Consider the following 13,257-nt stretch of genomic DNA (forward strand, 5'->3'; position numbering starts at 1 on the left):
AGGAAGGAGAGATAATACGTAGATGGTCCCTGTAGCAAGTAGCGGTGGTGGTAGTAGTGGTAGTGGTGGTGGTGGTTCTCATGTGTGGCAACAGTGCATGGCGTGTGTCGTAGCGGCGTTAACATGACGTGTCTTGCATCGCCGTTAGTTCTGCATGTCAAAGGAGGGGTGGTGGTGATCGACGACCTATATGTTAGTAAATGAGAGGTGTATGGAACAAATTTGTCCTTCTGTCGTGTGTGTGTGTGAGAGAGTATGTCGTGCAGGGTTTGTGTGAAGGATTGGTGTTTTTGGTGATGTCTACGTTTATATCCAGCTTGTAAATTTTAAAAAGTCGTGTATGGATGTTCCTTACGCACACACACACACACACACACACACACAAACTGTCACTCACATAGACATTATACATATACTGTACACACACACACACACAACACACACACACACACACACCCTAGCTCCCTATGATCATATACGCGGTAATTCATTTAATAAATCTCTTTCTAATAAGGATGCTAATATATGTTTTGATAGTCAGAAATCTTATGTGTGTGTGTGTGTGTGTGTGTGTGTGTGTGTGTGTCCAATAAAACAGTATAGATTGGCAATACAAAGCGAGTGAAGAAGGACATAACACCGTCACACCATCACATCGACACCCAACACTGACCAGAGAGACTCTTTTCCTCACCAGCCAGCCAGCCAGCCAGTCACCCACCTTACCTCCGTCACGCGTCCAGGATCACCAGTCACCAGTCCACATCCCCGCCACGCCACACCACGCCGCGCCGCAGACTCCACATGCACGCCCCATTATCCAATATATGCCCACGCTCAGACAGTCTACAAACACAGGACGAGTCTCAAATCCTTTTAATTTAATCCGGATCATTCTCCCCGAGTGTCTGGCAAGGTGGTGTGAGTAATGGCCATTCACCACCACCGCTGCGTAAATTTGCGTGTTATTAACGTCCCATTTGAAATAACTTAATTTTCGGCCAATTACGTCACATTAACCTGCCAGCCAGTTCACAGGCGGCCGGTGTGTGTGTGTGTGTGTGTGTGGGTGTATATGTTAGATGATCGGATTAACGGGTCCATTTTAACGCGGTTACAAAAAGGACAGTGAGAGTTATCAAGCCCTGGGGAAAACATCAGTGCCGGAGAAAAACATGATGGATTACAGTGATTGGCCGTATATCTGTAGCGTGTCAACCATCTTGGGATTACGGTTGATGACATACAGTTTACAATGCTGTGGTGTGTCTGGTGTGTGCCGTGTTGTTGGTGGCTGTGATAGTGGTAGTGGTGTTAGTGGTGTTTCCTTGATATGTACCCAAGAAAAATAGTATATTGTCTCTACCTGTTCCTGAATCACATTGCGATTACAGTTTATCAAAGTTTGCATTGTGTTGGTAACGGTGTTGGTAGTAGTGGTGTTGGTGGTGGTGGTGTGCACGTGTCCCCTATAGTCTGTCCCTTCACCGTCTCGCGTGCTGGCGGTCAAGCGGTCAAGGGAGGGCCACCAGGACGAAACCGCCAAGTAAAACTAATGGGGTGGAGAGAACGGGGTCATTCGAGGCTTGATTGTTTTTCGACTCATGAGGGATTAGTGGGGAATTGGCATTATAATCAGAGAGAGAGAGAGAGAGAGAGAGAGAGAGAGAGTGTGTGTGTGTGTGTGTGTATGTACGAGTATGTGAGACCCCAAACAGTGCCAGCAGTCTAGTTACGAACACACATACATACATACATAATCACAATATCACATGTCACTATCGAGTCACACCAAGATTTAGTACATTGCTGTTCTATTGAGTAGGAAGGAAATGAACCACAAAGGGAAAGAGATGGCAGTACAGTAGAGAGGCAAATCAAAGCTGGATATCAAAAGAATTTAGTTGAAAAAAGACACATCCACACACAAAAAAGAACATTCACAATAGCTTCGTGTTGTTTTAAAGGGTAATGACATAGCTGGGATGGAACGGGTGTGCGTGGGGGTGGGGGGAGAGGATGGAGGGAACAAAATAAAGAGTCTGGGTTAAAAATTACGAGCACAGGCATTGGTATGGAAAGGACAGTTGTGAAAAATGTGAGAAAGAGTGGAGAGAGCATACATAACATTACTGTAATGAACGAGGCGAGGCGAGGCAACACTGTGCTACGCTCACTTTATTGTTCCATTGAGACATAGTGAGCGGGTTTATTACTGTGGTGTTTGTTATCATGGACATCACTGTGTTCTCTTGTTTGCTGCGACTACCTGCCTGCCTGCCTGTCTGCCTGCTTGCCATCTTAACTGTTCATAATGGTGAAGAGAGGCAGTGAATAAATGGGTGTATAGTCATAGAAATAGATTGTACATAGGAAAGATAAGAGATAATGGTAACTAAAACATAGAAGTATACTAAATAGATCGCATTTAGGGAAAGCTAAGAGATAATGGTAGAATAAAGGAACAGAAATAATGATATAGTAAGCGGATGGTGAATAAATCGCAAATAAAAATAAATAAATAAATAAAAGAATAAAGAAGAAAAAAAACGAATGGAAAAGGAATAGGGTAATGATGAAAAGAAAAAAAAATAAACATGAAAAATGAAAATAAGAGTAATAGAAGTTAACTGGTAGATAGAATAGATAAATAGAAACGGTAAACGACAGCAAATAATGGAGGTTGATAATATATAAATCGATACCACAGAGATTAAAGAGGACATCATGTAGAGAAATATGAAGGTTATCGCCATGGAAAATACAAATTAATAAGACACGGCGAATGAATGATGAAAAATAGAAGTTAATGAAGTAAATAACACAGAAATAATAATAAAAAAAGAAAGAAAACATCGCTACTGTATACTGATACTAATGCTAGGCTACGGTTAGAGAGATATTAAGTTATCATGAAAAACAAGACGTGATGTATATAGTTATGGAGGTCATTGTATAGCGGGTTAGAAATTCAAATCCACAGAGATAAGAGAAAGAGACGTAGCTATAGACTAGAAATATGAATGCCACCGTAGTAATGAGAAAAAAAATAAGGAAGGGAGATGATGTAGAAGAGAAGAGATAACTAATAGGAGAGTAATGATGATGATGATGATGATGATGATGATAAGGATAATGATGATGATGATGCCAATGGATACCAGAAATAAAAGAAAATGATAGTAATGTAGATTAATGTAGTGATGTTACCGTGATGGGATATAAATATAATGAAATACGTGAAATTGACAGATTGATGGATAGAAAGATAGCTAGGCAGTCAGATAGATAGATACATAGATACATAGATGGACGGATAAATAGATAAACAGATAAATACATAGAGAAATTGACTGATAGATAGATAGATAGATAGATAGAAGTCAATATACAACAAAAAGATAAATAATAATAATGATGATAATAATAATAATAATAATAATAATAATAATAATAATAATAATAATAATAATAATGGTTATATTGATCAATACCACAAACAAAACAAAAACAAAAGAAGAAAATAAAGTAAAAGAAGGAAAAGGAAGAAAATAAAGAGGAAAAACAAAGTGGCAGTAGACTAGAATATAATAATGGAAGATAGAATGATATAATAATGAAGGAAGATAGAATGAGATAAGACGAGATAAGTAGATGCCAGTCAATAGATAGTAAATTCGAGAGATGATGATGATAATGGTTCTAGTCGATATCATAGAATCAAAACAGACAACGTAGGGTACAATTATAGCTCATGTGTGAATTATTACAGATAAAAAGAAGACACGTGCGCACTTCCGAGATTTTGTTTTCTTTCTTTTTTTTTTCCATTATGACTGAGAGTTCTTTAAAAAAATCTGACATTTTTTTTCCTTTCCTGGTTAATAGACGGATCACTCCTGAATTTCATGTAAAAGAGAATGACCACTTTTTTTTTATTATTATTAATTTAAGTGGTGGCAATGTATGAAATGCACTACGGGAGTCTTAAAATATATATTCAAAACACGAGGGAGGAAAGGAGGGCATTCATGATAACGGAAAAAAAATAAATAAATAAAATAAGGAATACAATCACGAGGGCTTTTCTCTCTCTCTCTCTCTCTCTCTCTCTCTCTCTCTCTCTCTAAGTAGTCAGAATGTATGAAAGACACTACGGAAGCCTGAAATGCATCCCAGAAACACAGAGGCAAAGAAAACAAGAAAAAACAAGGCAAACTCGAAAGAAAATAAAGTAGTACACAGATTTTTTTTTTTATGTAGGAAAGGCACATATGACGCCTAAACATAAAAAAAAAACACGGGAGAGAAAAATAGATAGATAATAAAAGGAAAAGGAAAAGAAAAGCATATAAATAACCAAAGGAAAAAGTAAAGTACCTACAGATACCTAATTAAATGAGAACAAACCAATATTTTTTTCTTTTCTTTCTTTTTCCTTTTTTCTTTCATTCTTTCCATTATTATTATTTTTTTATTATCATTACATTTTCCCTTATCTCTGAATGCTCACAAAGTACGAAAGGCAACTGGGAAACCTTTAATACCATCCTTGCTTGTTCTTCCTACGACGCTCGAGTTAATTTTTTTCCCCGTCTGTTTCTATGCATTGCGTCTTTACCACCCCTTACTTGCCCCCATTAAAAAGTAAATAAAACAACAAACGAGGGAGGGAAACGGGAAACACAGAGGATAGCGTGAAGGAAGCCAACGTGCATACAATTCTGTCGTAAAACTGTGGGTGATGTGAGGGAGGGGAGGACACGAAGAGGCGGTCAAGGAGGACAAGGAGGACAGGTCTTCTTTCATCTCTGTATTTGTCCTCCACCTTGATCAAACTCATGCCAATGGGAAACGTGCAAATTTACCGCAACTTTGGGCTGGGAATTGAAGAGAGAGAGAGAGAGAGAGAGAGAGAGAGAGAGAGAGAGAGGGAAAAGGAAGGAAAATATACGTAGAACCTTCCGTTTAGAGGAATATCATTTGGGAAGCTGAGGTATATTGACTCTGATAAAGGGCAAAGGAAAGGTCCGCGGGGTCAGCGTTTAGTTCAAGGTCAGGAGAGGTTAGTCGATGCATGCAGTGACTGAATGCTCGACTGGCTGGCTGACTGACCGACTGACTGCTTGGATAAATGACTGAATGTTTGACTGGCTGGCTGACCGGTTGGCTGACTGCATAACTGACTGACTGACTGAATGACTGACTTGACTGAATGACTGATTGTTTGACTGGCCGACTGACTGGTTGGCTGATTGACTGACTGACTGCACTGACTGCATAACTGACTGACTTCTTGGCTAGATGACTGAATGACTGCATGAATGACTGACTGACTGCCTGATTGACTGAATGCCTGACTGACTGACTGACTGACTGACCGGCTACTTGACTGGCTGACTGAATGCCTGATTGACTGACTACTTGACTGACTGACTGACTGACTGTTTGACTGGCTGACTGATTACTTGACTAACTGCTTGAATGACTGACTGACTGCTTGCTAGAATGACTGACTGACTTCCTTATTTCACGGACCCGCAGTAGAAAAAAAAATAATAATAAACATGCCTATACTAACACCTTCTTAATACTGAGTTTGGGAGAAGCGAGGAAGCGTAGTGCATTAATGGAAGCAGGTGGTGGAGTTGTAGTCAGAAGAAAAATGCGTGTTTTATTAACAGATTTGTGAGAGAGTTAGGAAAAGGGAAGGACTGAGGAGATGGTGTCATAATAAAAAAAAATATATAAAAAAGAGAAGAAAAAGCAGTACAGGAACCAACACAAGCAGTACAGGAAGCAACACAAGCATAGGAGTGGATGAGATACTGTAGCAAGCAGGCAATACAAAGAGAAAAGAAGAAAAAAGGTTACAAGAAGGACGAAAACTAACAAAATAATGGCAGAAGTGGCTATCAATACGACACAAAGTAGCTCCACAAGGATAATTTTGGTCGTTAAGTGATAAAGAATGAAGAAAGGGGGAAGATATATGTATAAATTGTTGCCTAGTGTTTCTCGTGACGGTTGAAAAATGGATAATAGTGTAAAATGACGCTTAACCCCTTCAGCACCATGACGCGTTTCCATATTCATTCTGGTTACCATCTGGTGATTTTATACAGCTTCAGAAACTTATGTGAGGGATTAGAATAGTGAGGACTGTGGCCATTTATCTTCTGACCTCCATATATCGTCCTAATATCAATACAATGGTCTAATTGTACACAAATCCTTAGGTAAAAGTAAATCACCACTAGAGTCATGAAAACAACCTCAAAACCACCATTACCTTCCACTACAACGTGTTTGAAGTATTTTAGCTATTTATCTATTCATTTTCATCAACAAATGGTACGGAATAAATGGAACAAATTGCCACTGGAATTATGCAAAGACTCGCAGCCACCACTGTCTCCCACTAAAACCTTCCATTATCGTGTTTGAAGTCATTTATCTGTTTATTCATTTTCATCAACACATACTATGGAATAATGAACAAACTGCCACTAGAATCATGGACACAGTCGCCGCCACACCTGTCTTTCACTGGAACCTTTTTATTGTTGCAGTCGAAGTGTTTGAGGATAAAAGTTCACGATTTATAGATAAGTTAGGCTTGAAACATCCTGGGACACACTGATGGAGTAAGTAATTGATGACACCCTAACAATTAACGAAGTCACATAGGGCGCTACACCTCCTCCAGAAAAAAAAGAAAAGAAAAGAAAAAGAAAGAAAAGGAAATGTTAATGCAATATGTGACTGAATAGAGGAACAAACAAAATATTTAATAAAAAAAAGCTTTAAGATGGAAAAAGGAAACAAGAATGGAAATTACAAAAAAGGAGAGACAGAAAACAGCTCGAGCCATGTAGCATACACACACACAGACACACAGACAAAGGACAGTAGGGAGAAGTAGGTTAGCAGGGCGCGGTCGTGACGAGAAGTAGAGGCCAGTCAGCTGATGATGATGGAAATGATGTTGTAGATGACGTGATTGCTGGGGACTTCCTTGCGACACAGGACTCCCACACCGGATGAAGAAAAAGCACCAGATGAAACAAGTAGACACAGTGTTTAATAAAGGACAGTACGTAATATTCAAACCCCTTCAATACCGAGACGAGTTTTTACCATGAGTTTTGGGTATGATTAGACCATTTTATTTACATTAGCAACGGTCTATGGAGGTCAAAAGATTAATGGCCACAGTCTTCACTTTTTTAATCCCCACATCAGTTTCTAAAGCTGTATAGAATCATCAAATAGTAAGCAGATGAATATAAGAACGCGTCACGTATACTAAAGGGGTTAAATTATGGTAGCTGATGTAAATAGATATATAGTTCCAAGTAAAGAGAATTTCCACATCAGATTCATAGACATAAGAGTGTTTAGATGAAGGTAAGAAGGGATAATGCTTAATTGAAGGGGGAGAATACGTGATTCTCGAGTTAAGATAGTGGATGTGAATAAATGGTTCCTGGTAGAGAGAATTTCCACGTCTCATAAGCGATGTGGATGAAAGGAAGTTTAAGATGAAGATAAGATGACATGTTTAAATGAAAGGGAGAATGCGTGATTTTTGAGTCAAGGTAGTGGATGTAAATAAATAGAATTCCTAGCATAAAGGATTTCTACATTAAATAAAACAGCCGCGTAGAATTAGACGTAGAGCTGTTTATATAATGAAGATAAGAAGATACGTTTAAATAAAAAAAGGAGAATGCGTGATTTTCTTATTCAAGATAGTGGATGTAAATTAATAATTCTAGCACAAAAGATTTCCACATTGGATAGAGAAGCGACGTGGATAAAGGCAACTAGACGTAATAGCGTTTATAATAAAGTTAAGATGACATGTTTAAATGAAAAGGAGAATATACGTGACTTTTGAGCCAAGATATAGTGAATGTAAATACAATTCCTAGCACAAAGGATTTCCACATAAGATAAAACAGCACCGTGGATAGAGGGAATCAGACGTAGTAGTGTTCGTAATGAAGATAAGGAGACATGTGTAAATGAAAGGAGAATGCGTGATTTTTAGTCAAGATAGTGGATGTAAATGAGTAATTCCTAACACAAAGAATTTCCATATTAGATAAAGAAGCAAAGTGGATGAAGGTGATTACAATGAAAATAAGAGGAAATATTCAGATGAAAGGGAGAATACGTGTTTTGCGAGTCAAGACAGTGGATGTAAATACAGTTGGTAGCACAAAGGATTTCCACATTAGATAAAGCAACGCCGTGAATTAAAGGAAGGATACGTAATGTTCAAACAAAGATGCTGAATGTTATAGTGAATAGTTGGCGTAGGTAATAATGATAACGTAACATGAATCAACGAGTGAAAATGGGGAACGTCTCGAATTAAGGAATCAATGTGCTGAATAACAGAGGGATATGTAATGTTTAAACAAAGACGCTGAATATTATAGTGAGTAGTTGGCGTAGGTAATAATGATAATGTTACATGAATCAATGAGTGAAAATGGGAACCGTCTCGAAAGAATCAATAACAGAGGAATTGAAGTTTTTTTTTTTTTTTTCTTGTGATACGTGATGCAATGTACAGAAGGTGAGTATACTGTAGTGAAGCTTGTTAAGGCTTCAATGATACTACTGCCATATTCTGTCCTGAAAATTAAGTGGAAACCTAAGCAATGCCGGAAGCTTGGATTACTGAAAGAGATTAATTACGTACGTAGCAACCAACATTTCTTTCTATTTATTTACTTATCTACTTATTTATCTATTTGTTTATTTATCTATTTATTCATTTATCTATGTAAATAAATAGTTCCTACTACAGAGGATTTCCACATTAGATAAAGAAGCCACGTAGATGAAAGGGAATTAGCCCAGGTCATAGACACATTCTTTTCCTTGGTTGCTATAGCCGATGCCTTTCTCTTTTTCGCCTTTTCCCTGGAGTTAGCGGAGGGGCGGAGGGGTAAATTGGCGCCATACACATGTAATGTAGCCTACGACAATAAAGTATAAGATAAGAAATTCGTTAGTGTTTTGATATTGAAGGAGATAATGTTTCAATCACTTTTTTTTTTTATAAGGCGAAAAGGAAATCCAAGACAAATGAATTAAATCCCTGTTGGTCTGATGATGATAACAGTTAGGTATAATAAGTGATGATAGTAAAATTATATGGGGAGTACTTAATCACTTATCAACAAAATGAAAATCAATGCGAAGACTAAACATTGCCAAGTTTTGATAACGAAAGACATCAATGATTACTTTTAAGGATACTGTACCAAAAAATTCCCTTATAACATTGATACTTAAAGAAATGACTACGTATTAATCACTTTTGATAAGACGAGAATCAAATACCAGAGCAATAATTCCCCAAGCTTTGATACTGAAGGAGTTTACGTATCACTTTTAACCCCTTCAGTACCAGGACGCGTTACCATATTCTGCTTACTAGTATTTAGTGATTGTATACAGCTTCAGAAACTTATGTGGGGGACTAAAATGGTGAAGACTGTGGCCATTAATCTTCTGACCTCCATAAACCTTTCCTAATGTCAATAAAAATGGCCTAATCGTACGCGAATCTCAAGGTAAAAATGTGTCTCAGTATAAGATGAGAACTCCGCTAAATTCCCCTTAACCCCTTCAGTACTGAGATGCAGTTTTACCATGAGGTTTGAGTGTGATTAGACGATCTTATTTGCATTAGGAAGGGTCTATGGAGATCAAAAAGATTAATGGCCAGACTCTTTACTATTTTAATCTTAACATGAGTTTCTGAAGCTGTATAAAATCGCCAAATAGTAACCACAATCAATATGAAAAACGCGTCATGGTACCAAAAGCTCTGATACTGAATCAAACAAGTTACATACCAATCGTTTCTAATTTAACGCTAATCAAATATGTGACCAAAACTTTTTGTTCTGAAGCATTATGACAGTGAGGGGGAAAATTATACTTACCACATTATTTTATTCTACTTTTGTATTTATTTATTTATTTATCATTATTATTTATTTATTTTTGTTATCTTAAGCAGACTGGAACCATAAAAGATTTCCCAGAAGTGTTTATACCATAGCCTAGCATCCGGCCCACCTACAGCAACCGTTTATCTGTTCTTTTCCTCTCTCTCTCTCTCTCTCTCTCTCTCTCTCTCTCTCTCTCTCTCTCTCTCTTCTTTTTGCACCACCGTACACACACACACACACACACACACACACACACACACAATCTTCCTCTCAATAAATTAACAAACACTATATCAATCACTTCAAATATAAGACAAAAACCCGAAAAAAAAAAAAATCACACAATCACCATATTCCTTCTCACTATACGCTTAACCTCCCCCCAAAAAAAAAAGCTTTGTTACAGTCAGAAGAGAGGCCCTCATCATAAACGAAAATACGTAAGCTTGGGAAGATTGCGGGAAAAGGCCACGGCTTAAACCTGAGGGCGGAAAAGTTAAGAACCCCGGACTGCCTGCATGGTTTAAAGCCTGCTGAGACGGAAACTTAAAGCTGCGCCTGGTCCTTGCTAAGCTTCAGAGGGAAGGAGAACAAGTGAAAAATGCTAAGAGGAAATGTATTGTTTTGATTGGTGTAATGACGGATGGAGAGAGAGAGAGAGAGAGAGAGAGAGAGAGAGAGAGAGAGAGAGAGAGAGAGAGAGAGAGAGAAAAAAGCTTGAAGAATATGTTAACCCTTTAAGTACTAGGACGCATTTTTACCATGAGTTTTGGGTGTGATTAGACGATTTTATTTACATTAGGAAGGATCTATAGAGGTCAGAAGATTAATGGCCAGAGTCTTTACTATTCTAATCCCCACATAAGTTTTTGAAGCTGTATAAAATCGCCAAATAGTAACCATAATGAATATGGAAAGGCGTCCCTGGTACTGAAGGGGATTATGAAAAAGGAAAATAAATGTAAATTGAACTATTGGTAATATTTGATTGATATAATGACGTACGTAGAGAGAGAGAGAGAGAGAGAGAGAGAATATGTGTCCCTTTTCAATCCTTGCAAACAACCTCCTATCCAATTTCTCTAAGTACTCTAGGCGCGATGTTCGTTCACAGTATCATCTCTCTCTCTCTCTCTCTCTCTGAGCGGCACAAATCGAGACATCACAGAGCGCATGCAAGTCCCGTCTTCTTCATGTCACGCTCCTTGCTGGGCACACACGCACATAGGTACCATGCAACCCGGGGCCTTATTCACTCATTTGCCGCTCGTATGCGCAAATAAATAGATAGATACACGAAATAAGTAAAAATGTCTGCGTCTCATCTCGACCCTCATTATCAAACTCTAGTGGAAGGTTTATTACAGTTTTTATGGGTGCGTTCATAATTCTAATGAAGAGTTAAATTTTGCATCAGTGAGGAAAACGTCATGGAAGCTCGACTGGTCACATGATAGTAGTGGTGAGAGCTCAGAAGGTTTAAGAACAGGTGGGAGATAAAATAGGATCCACTCACACATTGACGCACAAATTAACATGTATGATGCGCCAGAGTGGAGGACAAAAAGGGTATATAAAAGGTTGACGCGAGGACCTCAGTTAACAAGGGCCAGATAAACAGCCATAGCGCATCGCAAACATCATAAAACCTGAGGGAAGTGGGTCGTGTCACTGGCTTTGACTATGCACGAGTGAATCACCACGAAATAAAACTCAATCATTAGCAACGTGATGTGGGAGTTAACTGAGGAAGATATTTAGATTCATGTAGAAAAGGAGTTACTGGACTTTTCATGGCCTCAGATCACTCACGGCTCTGCTCACAAAAACTGCTATTAGCCTATTACCCTACACATTTGTTATCATTCAACAGCACGCTATTAACACCTTCAGTACTGGAACACAGTTTTACTTTGGGGATTTGTGTACGATTAGACCATTTCATTGATAGTATCAAAGGTTTATGGAGGTTAGAAGATTAATAGCCACAGTCTTCACTATCTTAATCCCACACATGAGATTCCGAAACTGTATAAAATCACCAAATAGTAAACAGAATTAATATGGAAACGCGCCATGGTACTGAAGGGGTTGATAATCTAAATATCTAGTTAATCTCTCACTGGAATCATAAAACATCCTTAAAAATCCTTGTAACTTTAAGTAGAAGCTTTTGAAAGTAATGGAGGTGTGTTTATAAGCGTTTCATAATACAGACACGGCAGCAAGTATATAAACCAACGAATGTGCTTTCCTGCAATAACTCAAGCTGGAAACTGATCTGTGGAAACATGCCGAGGTCTTGGACACATTCATTTCCTTGGGTTGCTATCACCGCTGCCATTCTTTTTCGTCTTTTCCCCTGGAGTTAGTGAGGGGTTAAGCTGGCGCCATATACGTATATGTAATGTAGGCTACGATTCTCCCTCAGTTAGTCTATTAATTTGCATTTTATGACTCCCATCCTGCTTCTGTATTTCCATCTTCCTTTGACTCAACTTCTTTTAAGAGAGAGGTGTCGTGACATTTGTCCCCGAGTTTTGGCTATCTACCATGTCTTTTAGGGAACTGGCAACATAGTATTTTATTTCCATATTTTGTTGCTCTTGGCCAGCAGTCCCTCCTAAATAAAAAAAAAAAACTCCCATCCTTTGCTACAATTCAATCCCTCCCTCCCGAGTCTTTGTTTTCCCATCGACACTTCATAATTCACATCAACTGACACACTGTATTTACTTCCGCAAACCTAAAAAAGTCTCCACCTTCTAGAGAGAGAAAGACTAAGGATACAAAATATTCCATGACAGGATTGCCCTTCTTTTATTGGTGGCATAGTAGTATTTATTCTTGACGAGCTCGCGTTACTGTACAGCTGCCGTGGGTCAACATAAGTACATATACCATTATGCCTACTACGCCTGCTGGTTCACCCTCCCCTCCTGTACATATCCATTCGTGTGACGCGTCTTATATCTCCCATCCACGTCACGCCCTTCACTATAGTCATATCTCACATTCAGTGCCTCAGTGGCCCTACAAGTTTGTATCTTTATTTTTTTGGTATTTTTGGTTATATTCGCTTAAATAATAATAGTAGTAGTAGTAGTAGTAGTAGTAGTAGTAGTAGTAGTAGTATAGTTGCTGCTGCTGTTGTGAACGTAATAGGTTTTTTTTTTTTTTTTTTTTTGAGGAGGAGGAGGAGGAGTAGTATATTGGTTTTGGTGTAGTACAGTAGTAGTAATGCCTACTGGTGGTGGTGGTGGTGGTGGTGGTGGTG

This window comes from Portunus trituberculatus, chromosome 18, assembly GCF_017591435.1.
Source record: "Portunus trituberculatus isolate SZX2019 chromosome 18, ASM1759143v1, whole genome shotgun sequence".
Classification (NCBI taxonomy): domain Eukaryota; kingdom Metazoa; phylum Arthropoda; class Malacostraca; order Decapoda; family Portunidae; genus Portunus; species Portunus trituberculatus.